The following is a 13,922-nucleotide window of genomic DNA, read 5'->3' on the forward strand; positions in this document are numbered from 1 at the left end:
GCCCTAACTCGTCGACCACACACCTGCCGGGCCTGGGGGAGGCACCCCGCCTGGTGTCACACTTCAAGCGTGTGTCTGACATTCCTGGAATGTCTCCCTCGGACTGGCTCCCCTCGGCATCCCCTAGGCAGGCATCAATGCAGGAGGAGCCGCCGACAGCGGTTCACCACAGATCAGGGCGTGGTCCCCCCGCCGCCCCTCCCCGGGTGTTGTGTCCTGTACAGTGTAGGCTCCTTTCAGCGTATGTTGATCTGGATTTCTCAGGGGACATGAGGTCACCTAGGAGATGTTTTTCCTAATATTCTTTCAGGGTTCTTTACAGGTGTGTGTGTGTGTGTGGGGGGAGGGCGGGGGGGTGCCAGCCTGTCCGGGGCACTCGGGGGTCCTCCCCGGTGCCCAGCCTCCAGCCTCCAGGGTTATCATGCTGCCTGCCCCCACCTTCGAGGTTTCACCCTCTGGACCCTGTGTGCACCTGCCCCTCCTCCCTTCCCCCCTGGCAGGAGGGTGCCACGCTCTCCTGCTGGGCAGGGTGGGTCGCCGTAGCTTCCTGCCAGCCTCCCGCACACATTGTTCCCGTAGACAAAGGAGAATGGATTTTTGGTTTCAAGGTGTGATCCACCCCGGCCCATCCATCAGGCCCTGCTGTCGCCCTCTTTCTTCCTCTCCCCTCTCATTTCCGTTCTGGGCTGTGGAGGGCAAACGGCAATTGTGAAAGGGCCACTTGTCAAGATAAAAATCACTCCGCGCGCCAGGGCCTCTGCCCCCGGACCGACAGCCCGGGGGACGTGCCAGGGGCACTGCTGACATCCCAGGCCTGCCTCCTGCTGGCTGTGCTGCCTGGCCACTCCTGCCTCAGTTTCCTCGTCTGTCTAATGGGGACAAAAGCAATTTCTATACCACAGGGCTGACAGGGAGGACCGGGGAGTGCCTCCACGTGAAGTGCCCGGATGTGCCTGCCCAGCCTAAGCTCTCCATACGCAGTGACCAGAGACCAGGAAGGGGCAGAGCTCCTGCGGGAAAGTTCATTGTCCACAGGGAGTTTGGGTGGGAGCATTTGCCATTTGGGATGGACAGTTCCAAACCGAGCTGTTCATCAGAAGCGTCCAGGAAACCTAAAAAAGCTCCTTCCCACCCATGTTGAGTGCCTACTGTTTTCTTCGCAGGCGCGATGTGAGACGCTCAGGCTGGGGGGCTGCCTTGCCGGGTTCCACTCTGGGCTCTGGCACATAAAGGCCGGTCACTGGACAAGTCATCTGACCTGAGACTCAGTTTCCTGATCTGCAAAATGGGTGTGCTTGGGGCTGCTGCCTGGAGCGAATGGGGCGGTGGAGCTGAGTTCTGTGGCGATGTTCCTCACTGGGTTCTCCTGCGATGGCTGGGGTGTGGCGGTGAGGAGCCGAAGGCCCTCCCGGGGCCTGGGAGCAGGTATGGGTGACAGACAGGCTGCTCCTTCCCCAGAACCGAAGCCACGGTGGTGCTGTGGTTGTAGAGGCTCCAGAGTCACGAGCTGGCGCCATCTGTGGGTGTGGGCATTGGTTTTGAGTTGCTGTTGCTTTAAGGCCTAAAGAAACGGCGGCTTTGGCACCCCCCCATCGGTGGCCCCTGCATCTTGCCACGTGTGAGAAGGAGCCGCCCTTTGCCTCGCGTTTGCTCATGACCTCGCAGGGCAGGGACACGTGGATGGCGGAGGTCCTGGCAGGGGGCACAGCCTTGGTCCCCGCTGTTTCCTGCCAGATCAGACGCCGGGAGCGGTTACAAGGAGCAAACAGCCTTGAGTTTTGTGTTTCCCAAGCAGGGCCTGTGTCTGAGTGGCAGGAGGGCCCGTTCCCTAATGCAGGTTAGGTTGGGCAGGAAGGACAAGGGTTCGGCCAGCCGGGGGGTGTGGGGCTGGACACAGGGCTGGGCCCCTGGGCGCCGTGCTCCGGGCGGTGCTGTGGTTGAGAGGTTGTGGGGTGGGGCGGGTGAATGTCGTGTGAGGGTGTGATGTGGGCGTGCGTGAATGTGTGTGAGTGGGCATGAGTGTGTGTGATATGCATGCAGGAGGGTGCGAGAGGGAAGGAGAGGAACTGGGTCAGAGCCCTGATCGAGGGAGAGGAAAGGCCCCTCTCGGGATTTTACCCTGATTCCTGCGGTTGCCCAGAGGCGCCCTCACGCCCCCTCCCCTGGCCCGGCCGCCTGGGTTCTGTGCTCCCCTCCTCCGGCCCCTTACCCTGCGCATCGAGCGCTGAGGCTTTCGTGCTAAGCTCTCAGGACCGCCCCCTCCTGTCCTCCTTCCAGGGGGAACATTATTACATTTAGACCAGCAGTCGCCAACCTTTCGGACCTCACGGACCACCAGTGGTCCTCGGACCACTGGTTGGCGAGCGCTGTTCAGACATCATCTCGCAGAGGGGCTGTCTGTCCCAGTCCACGCTGAGGCTCAGAGGTGGGGAAGGTCCCACGTTGACGTAGCTAGGATGAGGAAGAGTTGCGAAAAGGCCCGTTGGTCTGACTCCACATTCCCCGGTGTGATTCTGTAACAGTTGAAGCGGATATCGGGGCCACCGTTGTCCTGTTCAGTGCTGTCTGGTCAGCACTGAGGCACAGTGCCCGGCACAGAGGGTCCTCAGGAAACTTTTGGTGAAGGAATGAAGAGAGGTAGTGAGTTCCCCGCTGGCCGAAGTCTTCAAGCAAAAAGCGATCAGAGATGCCATCCAGACAGGCATCAGGGGCCCCTTGGGCCTCTGGCCCAGGATTCTGTGAGTCTGTGGGCAGCCACTCAGGGAATGAGAACATTTCTGGAATATGTGCACAGCCAGAAGCCCCTCACTTAAGACTCACAGGTGCTGTCGGTTCCTCCCTGGGGCCTCCAGGGAGTAGCAGCCTAGCCCTTCGTTAGCACAAAGCCAGGGACGTTCCCGCGCGCCCCCCCCCCCACCTGTATCTCACAGGGGCTTCGGTGACCCTCTCCTGCCCCCTAGCTCTGGTCACCACGTCCAATGACAGGTCCTTGGGAGTCATGGTCCCCTAGTTACGCCCTCTCGCTTCTGCACAGCGGTGGGCTGGAGCGGGCTAGTCCCGATCATGAGAACCACTTGTTAAATCTCCAGGAGTCTGATGAGCTAACCATCTTTCAGAATTAAATTATATAAGCCTACAATTAAATTATGTTAAAAACAAGGACAATAAGCACCCATAACTCACCACTTCCTAATTATCCCCCTACTTGGTTTGCTGGTATCTATGCTCTTGAGGTATCTGTGTGGTGGAGACACCATAGGATGCTACTGTGCTCTCTTCCAAGGCTGTGCCCAAGGACTTCACGTGATGAGCTTGACATTGGCTGTGGTGGGGGTATTTACACCACAGAAATCAGCAAACACTACAGATCAGGACTGCCCCCTCCAACAGCCGGTTGTTCGGCACTTACCAGCTGCTGCCTGCACTGACTGTTAGAAATCCGATCGACGCTCCACAGAAGTCATGAGACCTACAGCCTCATGTGCTCAGAATGGAGAACCTGGGGGCCTTTCCCCAAGCGATGGGTTTATTTCTAGCTTCCTGGACACGATATTTTGTGCTAAAATCATTTCTCCCCCTCGTTGCCGTCACTGCTAGATATAACGCAGAAACAAAACCGAGTCGTGCCTCCCGCAGGCAGCATGGTCTACAGTCTGCACACTGACTTCATTTCTACGCCAGATCCCCCACTTGCGTTTCCTCTTTGTCTCGTGTTCCCCTTCTCCTTTTTACACGTAAACCTTTTTAGCTTCATTGCGGTATAACTGACATAGTAAACTACGCATTCGAAGCGTACCATTTGCTGAGTTTTAACCTATGAACACATCTGTTAAGCCATATTAAGAGTCAAGATACCCGCCCCTCTAAAGCTCCTCATGCCCTTGGTAACCCCTCCCTCCCATCCCCGGCTACCACTGATTTGCTTTCCATCACGGTGGAATTAGTTTGCGTTTTCTGGATTTTTGTATAAAGTAATTTATTACATGTACTTTTTTTTTTCCTTTTGAGTCTGGCTTCTTTCACTTAGCATAATGCTTTTGTGATTCACCCACAGTGTTCAGGGAGCAGTAGCTTGTTTCTGTTTATGCTGAGTGGTATTGCACTGTGGGGATACATCACGATCTGTTTATCCACTCGCCTGCTGATGGACGTTTGCGTTGTTTCTAGTTTTTAGCTATTATCAACAAAGTTGCTTTAAATATTTGCGTACCAGTCATTATACTTTCATTTTCCTTGACTAGATTGCATGTTAGATGCATGTTTAACTTTAAAATAATTTTTTAAATTGATTTCAGAGAGGAAGGGAGAGAGAGAAACATCAATGATGAGAGAGAACCATGGGTCAGCTGCCTCCTGCACGCCCCGCACTGGGGATGTGTGGGATTGAACCCGCAATCCGGGCATGTGCCCCGACCAGGAATCGAACCGCGACCTCCTGGTTCATAGGTTGACGCTCAACCACTGAGCTGCGCTGGCCGGGCTGAATGTTTAACTTTCAAGAAACTGTCAATTGTAGTTTATTTGTTTATATGCTGTGTGATCTTGGACAAATGACCTAACCTCTCTGGGCCTCAACTTTGTTATAGAACTCAATGATGCACTTCCTGTCAATTTCTACTTTCATAGAATTGTTTATGACAAAAAGGACAGTCTTTGTGGAAATGCTTAAGGCTCTCAGGGAGGAAAATGACCTGAGAGAGCCGAGATGTTATGATTTCTACCATCCTCAAACCTTAGCATTCTTTAAACTGTTCTCCCCACTGTACTCCTGTGGAGGATGCTGGCGTGGGGTGGGAGCACTCTAGATTCCCAGCAGATCTGCCCAACCCTTCTCCCAGCCTGTGACCAGGGCCGATGCTGTCCTAGGTCCCAGACCTGGGAGCTGCCGGCTGACCAGGCCCTGGCCAAGGCGATGAGTTCCTCCTGTGAGGTGTGAAATGTCCTAATCAGGTTCCTATCCCCCAAGTCAGTTGGTGACTCTGTCTGCAGGCTCAGAGGCAACATTAAACTACCTACCAAACGCTCCCCCGCACCAACAAACTCCAAATCCAAACCGCTGGCTTAGATGGTGAGCACTTTAAAAAAAAAAAAATTTTATTGATTTTTTACAGAGAGGAAGGGAGAGGGATAGAGAGTTAGAAACACTGATGAGAGAGAAACATCGATCAGCTGCCTCCTGCACACCCACTACTGGGGATGTGCCCGCAACCAAGGTACATGCCCTTGACCGGAATCAAACCTGGGACCCTTCAGTCCACAGGCCGACGCTCTATCCACTGAGCCAAACCGGTCAGGGCGGTGAGCACTTTTGCAGGGGGCTTGGGACAAGAGCTGGCCTTTCTGGCTTTGCGAGGATGCTGGCCCTACAGCTTTTCTCTGAGACTTTGTGGTGCGCGGATGACCGTGGGATTGTCCTCAGTGAGTCTGCATATGGGGTCAGGAGGGTTTTCCTGTTTGATGCGGCCAAATACAGCTGACTCGGTCACAGGGGGGTTTGGGGAGAATGGGCGGGTGAGGGCGTGGGGAAATGGTGAGGATCCGTGGCAGGCTGGTTGCAGGAGACCCTATTGTGTGCTGCAGCCCTCAGCCCCTCAGCGGGGTGTGGAGGCTCTGGGTTCTCCAGGCTGGGAACCTCACAGTGGGCGGTCCCTCTGGGTGCCTCGCAGACACAAGCCAGGGGCCCGGGAACGCCTCCTGCTGCCCTGGACGCGTGATGACAGATGTGTGCTTCCGAGGAGGTGCAGATCCAGAAGGAAAACCATTTGCGAGATGAGTCAGTTTGTCCAATCTCCCTGCCTCTGCAGCCAGAGCATTTACGAACTGGTGACGGGCGGAGGTGGGAGGTGAGGAAGGGCGCGGGGAGGGAGGAGTCATGGGGAGAGAGGGGAGAAAAAGATTTGTGTCAGCAAATGGGAGAGCCAAGTTTTTCATGTGTTTCTGGGGAAAGAAAATAGAATTTGCAGCGTGTATGCTTGACTGTAAGTCAAGGAGGCGGCTTCGGGCGGCTGTTGGCTGTGTTTGCTCTGGAGCCTGGGGTGGAGGTGGGGTCCAGAGCCAGGCAGAGCACATCCTGGCGCTGGGCTGCAGACGTGAAGCCGGTCCCAGGGGTGGCGTCTAAGGGAAAACAGAAGCCGGCTAACGAAAACCACGCTGGGGGCTGTGGAGGGTGAGGGACGAGGCCTCTGCTACCCCCGGTGGCTCCCTGTTTGTTTTCTCTCAGACCAAGTTCAAACCCAAGTTTAGGTTCTTGCTGTGCATGGCAAATGTTGGAGCCTTCTTCTTCTTCTTCTTCTTTTTTTTAAAATGTATTTTTATTGATTTCAGAGAGGAATGGAGAGGGAGAGAGAGAGATAGAAACATCAATGAGGAGAGAGAATCATTGATTGGCTGCCTCCTGCACGCCCCCTACTGGGGATCGAGCCTACAAACCAGGCATGTGCCCTTGACCGGAATCGAACCCAGGACCCTTCAGTCCGCAGGCCGATGCTCTATCCACTGAGCCAAAGGAGCTAGGGCAATGTTGGAGCCTTCTCTTTGCCAGGAGATGTGGGAAGAGGTTGGGGAGATCCTGGTGAATGGATGGGAGAAAGGGGGAACGATTTGAGAGCGTTGGCAGGGAGGAGGAAACCATACCAGCGAAGTCAGACTTTTGCGGGCTGAGTTTGGAAAATGCTTTGCAGAATTGCTCCAGCTCCACAGGCTCTCTGGAAGGGGCCGAGATGCGAGCTGGGTGGCATCTTGCTTCGTTTTCCAATTTGATGAGTCATTTTGTAAAGTAGCAGTGGATGGGACTAGCTGCCCCCTCCCACCTGGGGACCCTCCTCTTGCCCAATGGAGTCCCTGACATCCCATCTGTCAGCCCCCACCGTCCCACGGCTGCCGGGTGTCTGTTAGTACCTGCTCACTTGTGTGTCACTTGGGCGTTCTTAACGGGGTGGGACGTGCTCTGGGAAGCGCCCCAGCCCCTAACCTGCTCCACAGACTCAGTGGGAATATTTTATCACACATGTACCCGTGTGTACAGGCTATGTACACCTTCTACACGTGTGTGCATGCAAGCGGGGGTAACCTGTCTGCCACCAGGGAGCCTTGGTGCACCTCGGCTGGTCACCAGGACGTCTATGGGGCCCCGTGAGACCTCTGGCAGGACGGGCGGAGGAACTGCCTGTGGGATGGCAGGCCAGGCCCTCGGGAAGGTGGGACTGATTTTCAGGCAGCGGGAGTCGGTGGGCGGGAGCACGCAGTGGTCCCAGGTTCCTGGAGGACCATGGTGAGGTGCGTATAAGCCTTCATTTGTCTACCCTTCGGCCCAGCTATTGCACGTCCGTGATCTGATCTTAAGGAAAGAGTCACAGTTACTCACACACTCACATGCACATTCACACACGTTCACTCACAGACACTCCCGTACACTCACATGTTCACAACACGCCTTCCCTCACACACTCATTCATGCACCTTTAAATACACCCACACTGCCTCACAGTGCTCTCACACACTCACACATACTCACGCTTACTCACACGGTCATTCGGTCACACACGCTCTCACTCACACACATGCTCACACACTCGCCCACACTTCCCTGCTTCCTTCCCGGGCTCCCTGAAACGTCTTTGACAGCGATGCTGAGTGGCTCCCTTCTGGGCCTGCCTGCGTGAGCGAAGCTGACAGGTGAGGGAACACAGCTCTCCCACGCGGCTGAGAGGCCCAAAGAGGCTGATTGAGAGAGAAAGCTTTTTATTTGCTGGTTGGTTCTGAACATGCTGGCAGCGTGTTTGCTGGGGCAGTAATTAGCAGCTGGGTTATGGGAGAGAAGCAGAGCCTCATCTGTGGGCAGACATAGAGCCAGGCCTGGGCTGGAGCAGGAGGTGGGTGGGGTGGGGGGTGGCTGCAGGGGGGCAGGGGAGCCCTGCCCACACGGAGACCCCTCCAGGAGTGCTCTGGCCTGGAAGCTACAGCCCACAGAGCTGCTTTTGTGTTCTGATCAATGGAACCGGAGAACCAGCGCCCTCTGACAGGAAAGGGGTGGGGGCTGGGACGGAGCTGCGGGAAGGCCTGTAGGTGAGGACTGGAGAGCGGGGCACTGCATTGTGCACGCAGGGTGACTCTTAGGGGCCTGCCAGGCTTTGAGGCCGCGTAACCGTGCCCAAGCCACTGCACCTCCCGGGCCTCAGTTTCCTCCTCTGTAAAATGGGCGGGTGTGGGGGGGACTACCTCATGCTCTGTTATGAGGGTTTAATGCAATAGTGAAGGTAAGACATAGCACGCCTCCTGGAACGATGCATATGCTGCAAGTACATACTGTGTGGACCCCGTCCCCTGTGCCAAGCACACCTGCTAAGAACCCCAAGCCTGGGTAATTGCATTCAATCCTCACAACAGGGTAGGGAGAGGAAACTGAGGCACAGGTGACTTGCCCAGGGCCGTCTGAGGCCTCCTGACCACTGTGCTGTCATCGTGACTCTCTGCCTGCCTTGTCAGGGGGGGAGGGGGTGTTAAAGGCAGTTGTTGTTGTTTTCAGGAGGCCGAGAGACGGAGATCAGTGGGAACGGGCTCCTTGGCTTCAGCACGTGTTCATCTATCTCCCTCATGTCGTGGTCTCATTAGATGGCGTATTCTACCGCCTTCCGGAAATGCGGTGAGGGCCCGGGTCCTGCTTCCTTCTGCGAGTGAGCTCGGCTTGCAGGGGTGGGGGTGGGGGGGGGGTGGAGGGGGGTGGGCAGCCGGCCATATTTTATGTCATGAGATTATGGGTTGAGCTCACTTGTGCTTAAAAATTTATCATGTTCCCATCCAGACCTTTCCACGCATGGCACATTCCTTCAGTAGACAGTCCACCGTGGTCCATAAAAACGGCTCATCCTTCAGCCACTTTCGGGCCACAGACTGGGGCAGCGGGGGGCCGGGTGTGAGGGAGCTTCCCTAGAATTAGTAAGGAGGCTGCCCCACTGGAAGGCTGGGTGGGCCCAGATCCGAACGAAGGAGGGTTCATGTCTCTGCCCATAACTCGGCTCCCGGGAACCAGGCTCCCTCTCTGTGCCAAGTTTGTATCCTGCTTTTGGGGGCTCCTGGCCTCGGTAGATATTAGTGATGTCGCCGTCACCCACCTTTTTCCTGCACAAGAGATAGGAGTGACATAGCGAAGTCTTCCTTTTCTAAAATGATTTTTTGGGCCCAAATTATTTGGTATTATATTCTAAATATAATTTAGAAAATTATAGTTTCTAAATATTTCTAACATTTATTTCTAATGTTTCTAAATATTTCTAAATGGTATAAATTCCCTTTCTAGGGTCATAAGGATATCCCCAGCCGAACAGGACCAATTCTAAATTCTTTTAAAAAATATATATATATTTTTATTGATTTCAGAGAGGAATGGAGAGGGAGGCAGAGTTAGAAACATCAATGATGAGGGAGAATCATGGATCGGCTGCCTCCTGCATCCCCTCTATTGGGGATAGGACTTGCAAACCTGACCAGGAATATTACCAGCGACCTCCTGGTTTATAGGTCGACGCTCAACCACTGAGCCACACCCGCCAGGTAAGAATTACCTCTCAGGTCCAGAACATTGCTGACTTTTGGCAAATTGCACCCTTGAACCAAACGAAAGCCATGCTTTTCTTGGCTGTTTGACCACCAACATGAAAACCTTTCGTATCTGCGTTTTGGTGACTTTTCCAGGCGTCACTATCATCTTGGCACCGCCAGCCCCCGCATCTTCCTCATCAGTCGCAGCCGTGTTGTTGTTTTGAAGGTGGGGGTACAGAGGGACAGAGGGCACCTCATGCTCCCAGGCTCTTCGCTGCAGTGTTCACCGGACAGCTCCCCCTCGGCACACGCAAAGCCAGACCATAATTTCCCCCAGGTTCTGGACAAAGTTTAGCTCTCACCTGAATTTAGAGATGAGCAGTCCCACCTTGCAGCTCTCCTGTGAGGACTGGCGGTGATGTGCAGAGAGCACGCCTGGCACCTCATCATGGGGCCATCGTTGCAAACTGGATGCTCACAACAGCACCGGTTTCCTTTCAGTTCTATCGCTATCTAATTGGCACACGGCCTGTGTAAGTTTAAGGCGTACGGGATAATGACTTGCCTGAACATGTACTGCAACATGATGACCACAGTAAGTTTAGTTCACATCCGTCATCTTATATAGAGACACACAATAGCACTTATGTGTGAATATTAGTGGAATTCAAAGTCCTAAGTAGTGCCTGCATGACAGATCAACTTCTCTCCAAAGATCCAAGAGCTTTGTTTTTTTTAAAGTTGTTATTTTGAGATAATGATAGACTCGCATGCAGTTGCAGGAAATCATACAGAGGGATCCCATGTAACCGTCACGCAGTTTCTGCCACGGGTAGCATCTCATATAACTTTAATACAATATCACAACCAGGAAGTTAACACTGGAAACGAACATTAATACAGGTCACTGACCTGCTTCAGATGTCACTAGTTTTCCATGCACTCGTGTGTGTGTGAGTGTATTTAATTCAAAATAGCATTTTATATGATCAGTAATGACCAGATCTCACATTTTGGCCAGGGAAGCACTTTCTCACTTTCTGAAGAACGGCTGGGCTGTGATGTGTGTTTGTTCGTGTCCCCAGTGGCCAGCAGGCGCCTTTGGGAAGGCCTTTGTCTTCTGCATGTTCTGTTCCCACGGTCCCGCCAGGGCCTGCCTCAAACTGACGACAATACGACAAACACTTATTATTTATTTATTTAAATATGTTTTTATTGATTTCAGAGAGAGGAGGGGAGAGGGAGAGAGAGAGAGACAGAAATATCAATGATGAGAGAGAATCATTGATCGCCTGCCTCCTGCACGCCCCCTACTGGGGATCGAGCTCGCAACCGGGGCATGTGCCCTGACTAGGAATCGAACTGTGACCTCCTGGTTCATGGGTTGACGCTCAACCACTGAGCCACACCGACTGGGCTAACAAGTACTTATTGAGCCCTTACTGTGTCCACGGCCATGTTCCAAGTGCCTTATCCTACAAGACATTGTTATTATTATTATTATTATTATTATTATTATTATTCCTTCTTTACAGATGAGGGAACAGAGGGTTAGGTGCTCCATAACCACTTAGCAAAGGAATGACAGCGTCTATGAGGGCTCTGCCAGCCTTATCACACCCCCATTGGTTGTTCGAGTTTTTCTTATGGTGGGTTCCCAAGCTCCATGGGGTCAGAAAAGAAATGCCACTCATTAATTCCTTACGCATTTCCCCATTTGCTACGAGCATCGTGTATGAGATAAGGATACAGGTTCCAGAATCAAACTATGTGGGTCTGCTACATAGCTGTGTAGGCTTGGGCCTCAGTCCTCTCATCTGTGAAATAGGAACAGTAGCAGTAGCTGCCTCAGAGGGTTGTGAGGATTAAATAGTATGTGTAAGGCCTGGCAGTATTCAGAGTAATACATGTCAGCTACTACAGCGTCTGTGCTCTTAGCACCACCAACGTTGCTGAACTCCAGAAAGCTGAAATAGAGTAACATGGTCCCAATTTGTGGGCCATTCCCCCCATTATAATCAAAATTCCTATTTTCCCCAATGCTTCCTGGCACTAGACCGGAAGACTCTGGGTTTGGGGGTGGAGGTTTATTTGGCAATAATAACATTTATTTTGGGAGGGCTGTTCCAGCCAATGCTAGTGGCCCCTTCCTCTTTCCCTCCCTGCCTCTCTTCATCTCGCTCATTTTCTTCCACCCATAACTATTTACTGAGAGTTTGTTAGGCCCGGTGTCACACAGTGGTCGGCAGAAACTGGCCTGGTCCCTGCCCCAACGAAGCTTGCATTCCAGCGGAAGAGACAGCCCTGGCTTAAATAATCCCACGAGGGCAGTGACATCACAGGTTCAGTAAGGGCTGCTGCAAAGCACAGGTAGGGGGCGTGCGGGAGAGTCCCCCGCCTTCTTCTCTGCTTACCGAAGGGGCAGGTGCACAGCCTAGAAGTCAGCAGCGACAGCCAGACCAGCAGCCACCGGTTCACTAGGCCACTCTTGAGGTTAAGCTGGGAAGAAGGTCCTGGTTTCCAAAATAATGATCATAGCTGACAACTATGTGCCCAGCCCTGTTCTAAGCCCTTTCCATATATGAACTCAAGTAATCCTTACATTACGCCTCTCAGGTTGCTGCTACTATCATCCCATTTTACAGATGAAGAAACTGAGGCCCAGATTCAGTAACTTGTGCACGTGGTAGATGCTCAGTAAGCAGTGCACACATAGCCGGATTTCTCATCAGTTCCCACCGACAGTGGATTTTCATGGGTGTTACATGTGTAACATCCAGAGGGCAGTTAATAACAGTAAAAGGTCAGCTTAGGTCTCTCCTCTTCTGGGAGACCATTGCAATTAAAGAGAGCTAACACATCATCGACGCTGCCTGCTGTCATTCCCCGACATTGTGCTGAGCCCCTCACTAGGTGAATTTATACCAGTATCTCATATGTTGACACGTGTTTCAGTCCCAACAAAAGCTTGTTCCCCTACGTTGGCAAAACAAATGAACAAACCCAAATCCAGCTAAGGCTGCAGATTTCTTTATAAGTGGCAGGTTTCAGCATCTCTCTCATTCTCTCTTTTTAAACAACTTTATTGAGGCATAATTTACATTCTATAAAATTTACCCATTTTATGTGTACAATTCAATGCTTTTTAGTAAATTTACTGAGTTGTGCAACCACCACCACAATCGAGTTCCAGAACATTTTTGCCACCTCGGTAAGAACCCTAATGCCCGTTTATAGTGAACCCTCGTTCCCATTTCTGAGCCTCTAAGCCACCACTAATGTTTCTGTCTCTGTACATTGGCCTTTTCTGGACATTTCGTATGTATGGAACCATACACTATGTGGTCTCATGTGTCTAGCTCCTTTCACTTAGCATAATGGTTTTGTGGGTTACGCATGTCATAGCAGGTAGTTGGGTCTTCATTTCTTTTTTAAATATATTTTTTATTATTGATAGTATTACAGGTATCTCCCATTCCCTCCCTCCTCCCAGCTACTAACTCCCCCCCACCCCGGATCTTCACTACCCTATTGCCAGTGTCCATTTGGCCATGCATATCTATACTAATAAAAGGGTAATATGCTAATTAGACTGGGAGCTCTTCCGGGAAACCTTCCAGACAAAGCCATGGTGGCGGGGTCGAGGCAGAGGTGGTTAGGGGAGATCAGGCCAGGAGGGGAGGGCAGTTGGGGGCGAGCAGGCCAGCAGGCAGAGTGGTTAGGGGTGATCAGGCAGGCAGGCAGGTGAGCAGTTAGGAGCCAGCAGTCCCGGATTGTGAGAGGGATGTCCGACTGCTGGTTTAGGCCTGATCCCTGATCAGGCCTAAACAGGCAGTTGGACATCCCCTGAGGATTCCCAGATTGGAGAGGGTGCAGGCTGGGCTGAGGGACACCCTGCCCCCCGTGCATGAATTTTGTGCACTGGGCCACTAGTCCTATATAACAAAAGCCTAGTGTGCAAATTGACTGAATGGTGGAACGACCGGTAGCTATGATGCACACTGACCACCAGGGGGCTGATGCTCAATGCAGGAGCTGCCCCCTGGTGGTCAGTGTGCTCCCACAAGGGGAGTGCTGCTCAGCCAGAGCTGGGGTCATGGCTGGCAAGCATAGTGGTGGTGGTGGGAGCTTCTCCTGCCTCCGCAGCAGTGTTAAGGAGCAGCGAACAGGCGGGAGGTAAGGAGCAAGGGGTCCCAGACTGCAAGAGGGATGTCCAACTGCCGGCTTAGGCCTGCTTCCCATGGGGGCCTAAGCTGGCAGGCGGACATCCCCTAAAGGGTCCCGGACTGTGAGAGGGTGCAGGCCGGGCTAAGGGACGAATTTTCTTGCACCGGGCCTCTAGTAAGTATATAAGTTCTTTGGTTTATCTCTTCTCATCCCCCCCA

This window comes from Myotis lucifugus, unplaced genomic scaffold (genome assembly GCF_000147115.1).
Source record: "Myotis lucifugus unplaced genomic scaffold, Myoluc2.0 scaffold_389, whole genome shotgun sequence".
NCBI classification, from domain to species: domain Eukaryota; kingdom Metazoa; phylum Chordata; class Mammalia; order Chiroptera; family Vespertilionidae; genus Myotis; species Myotis lucifugus.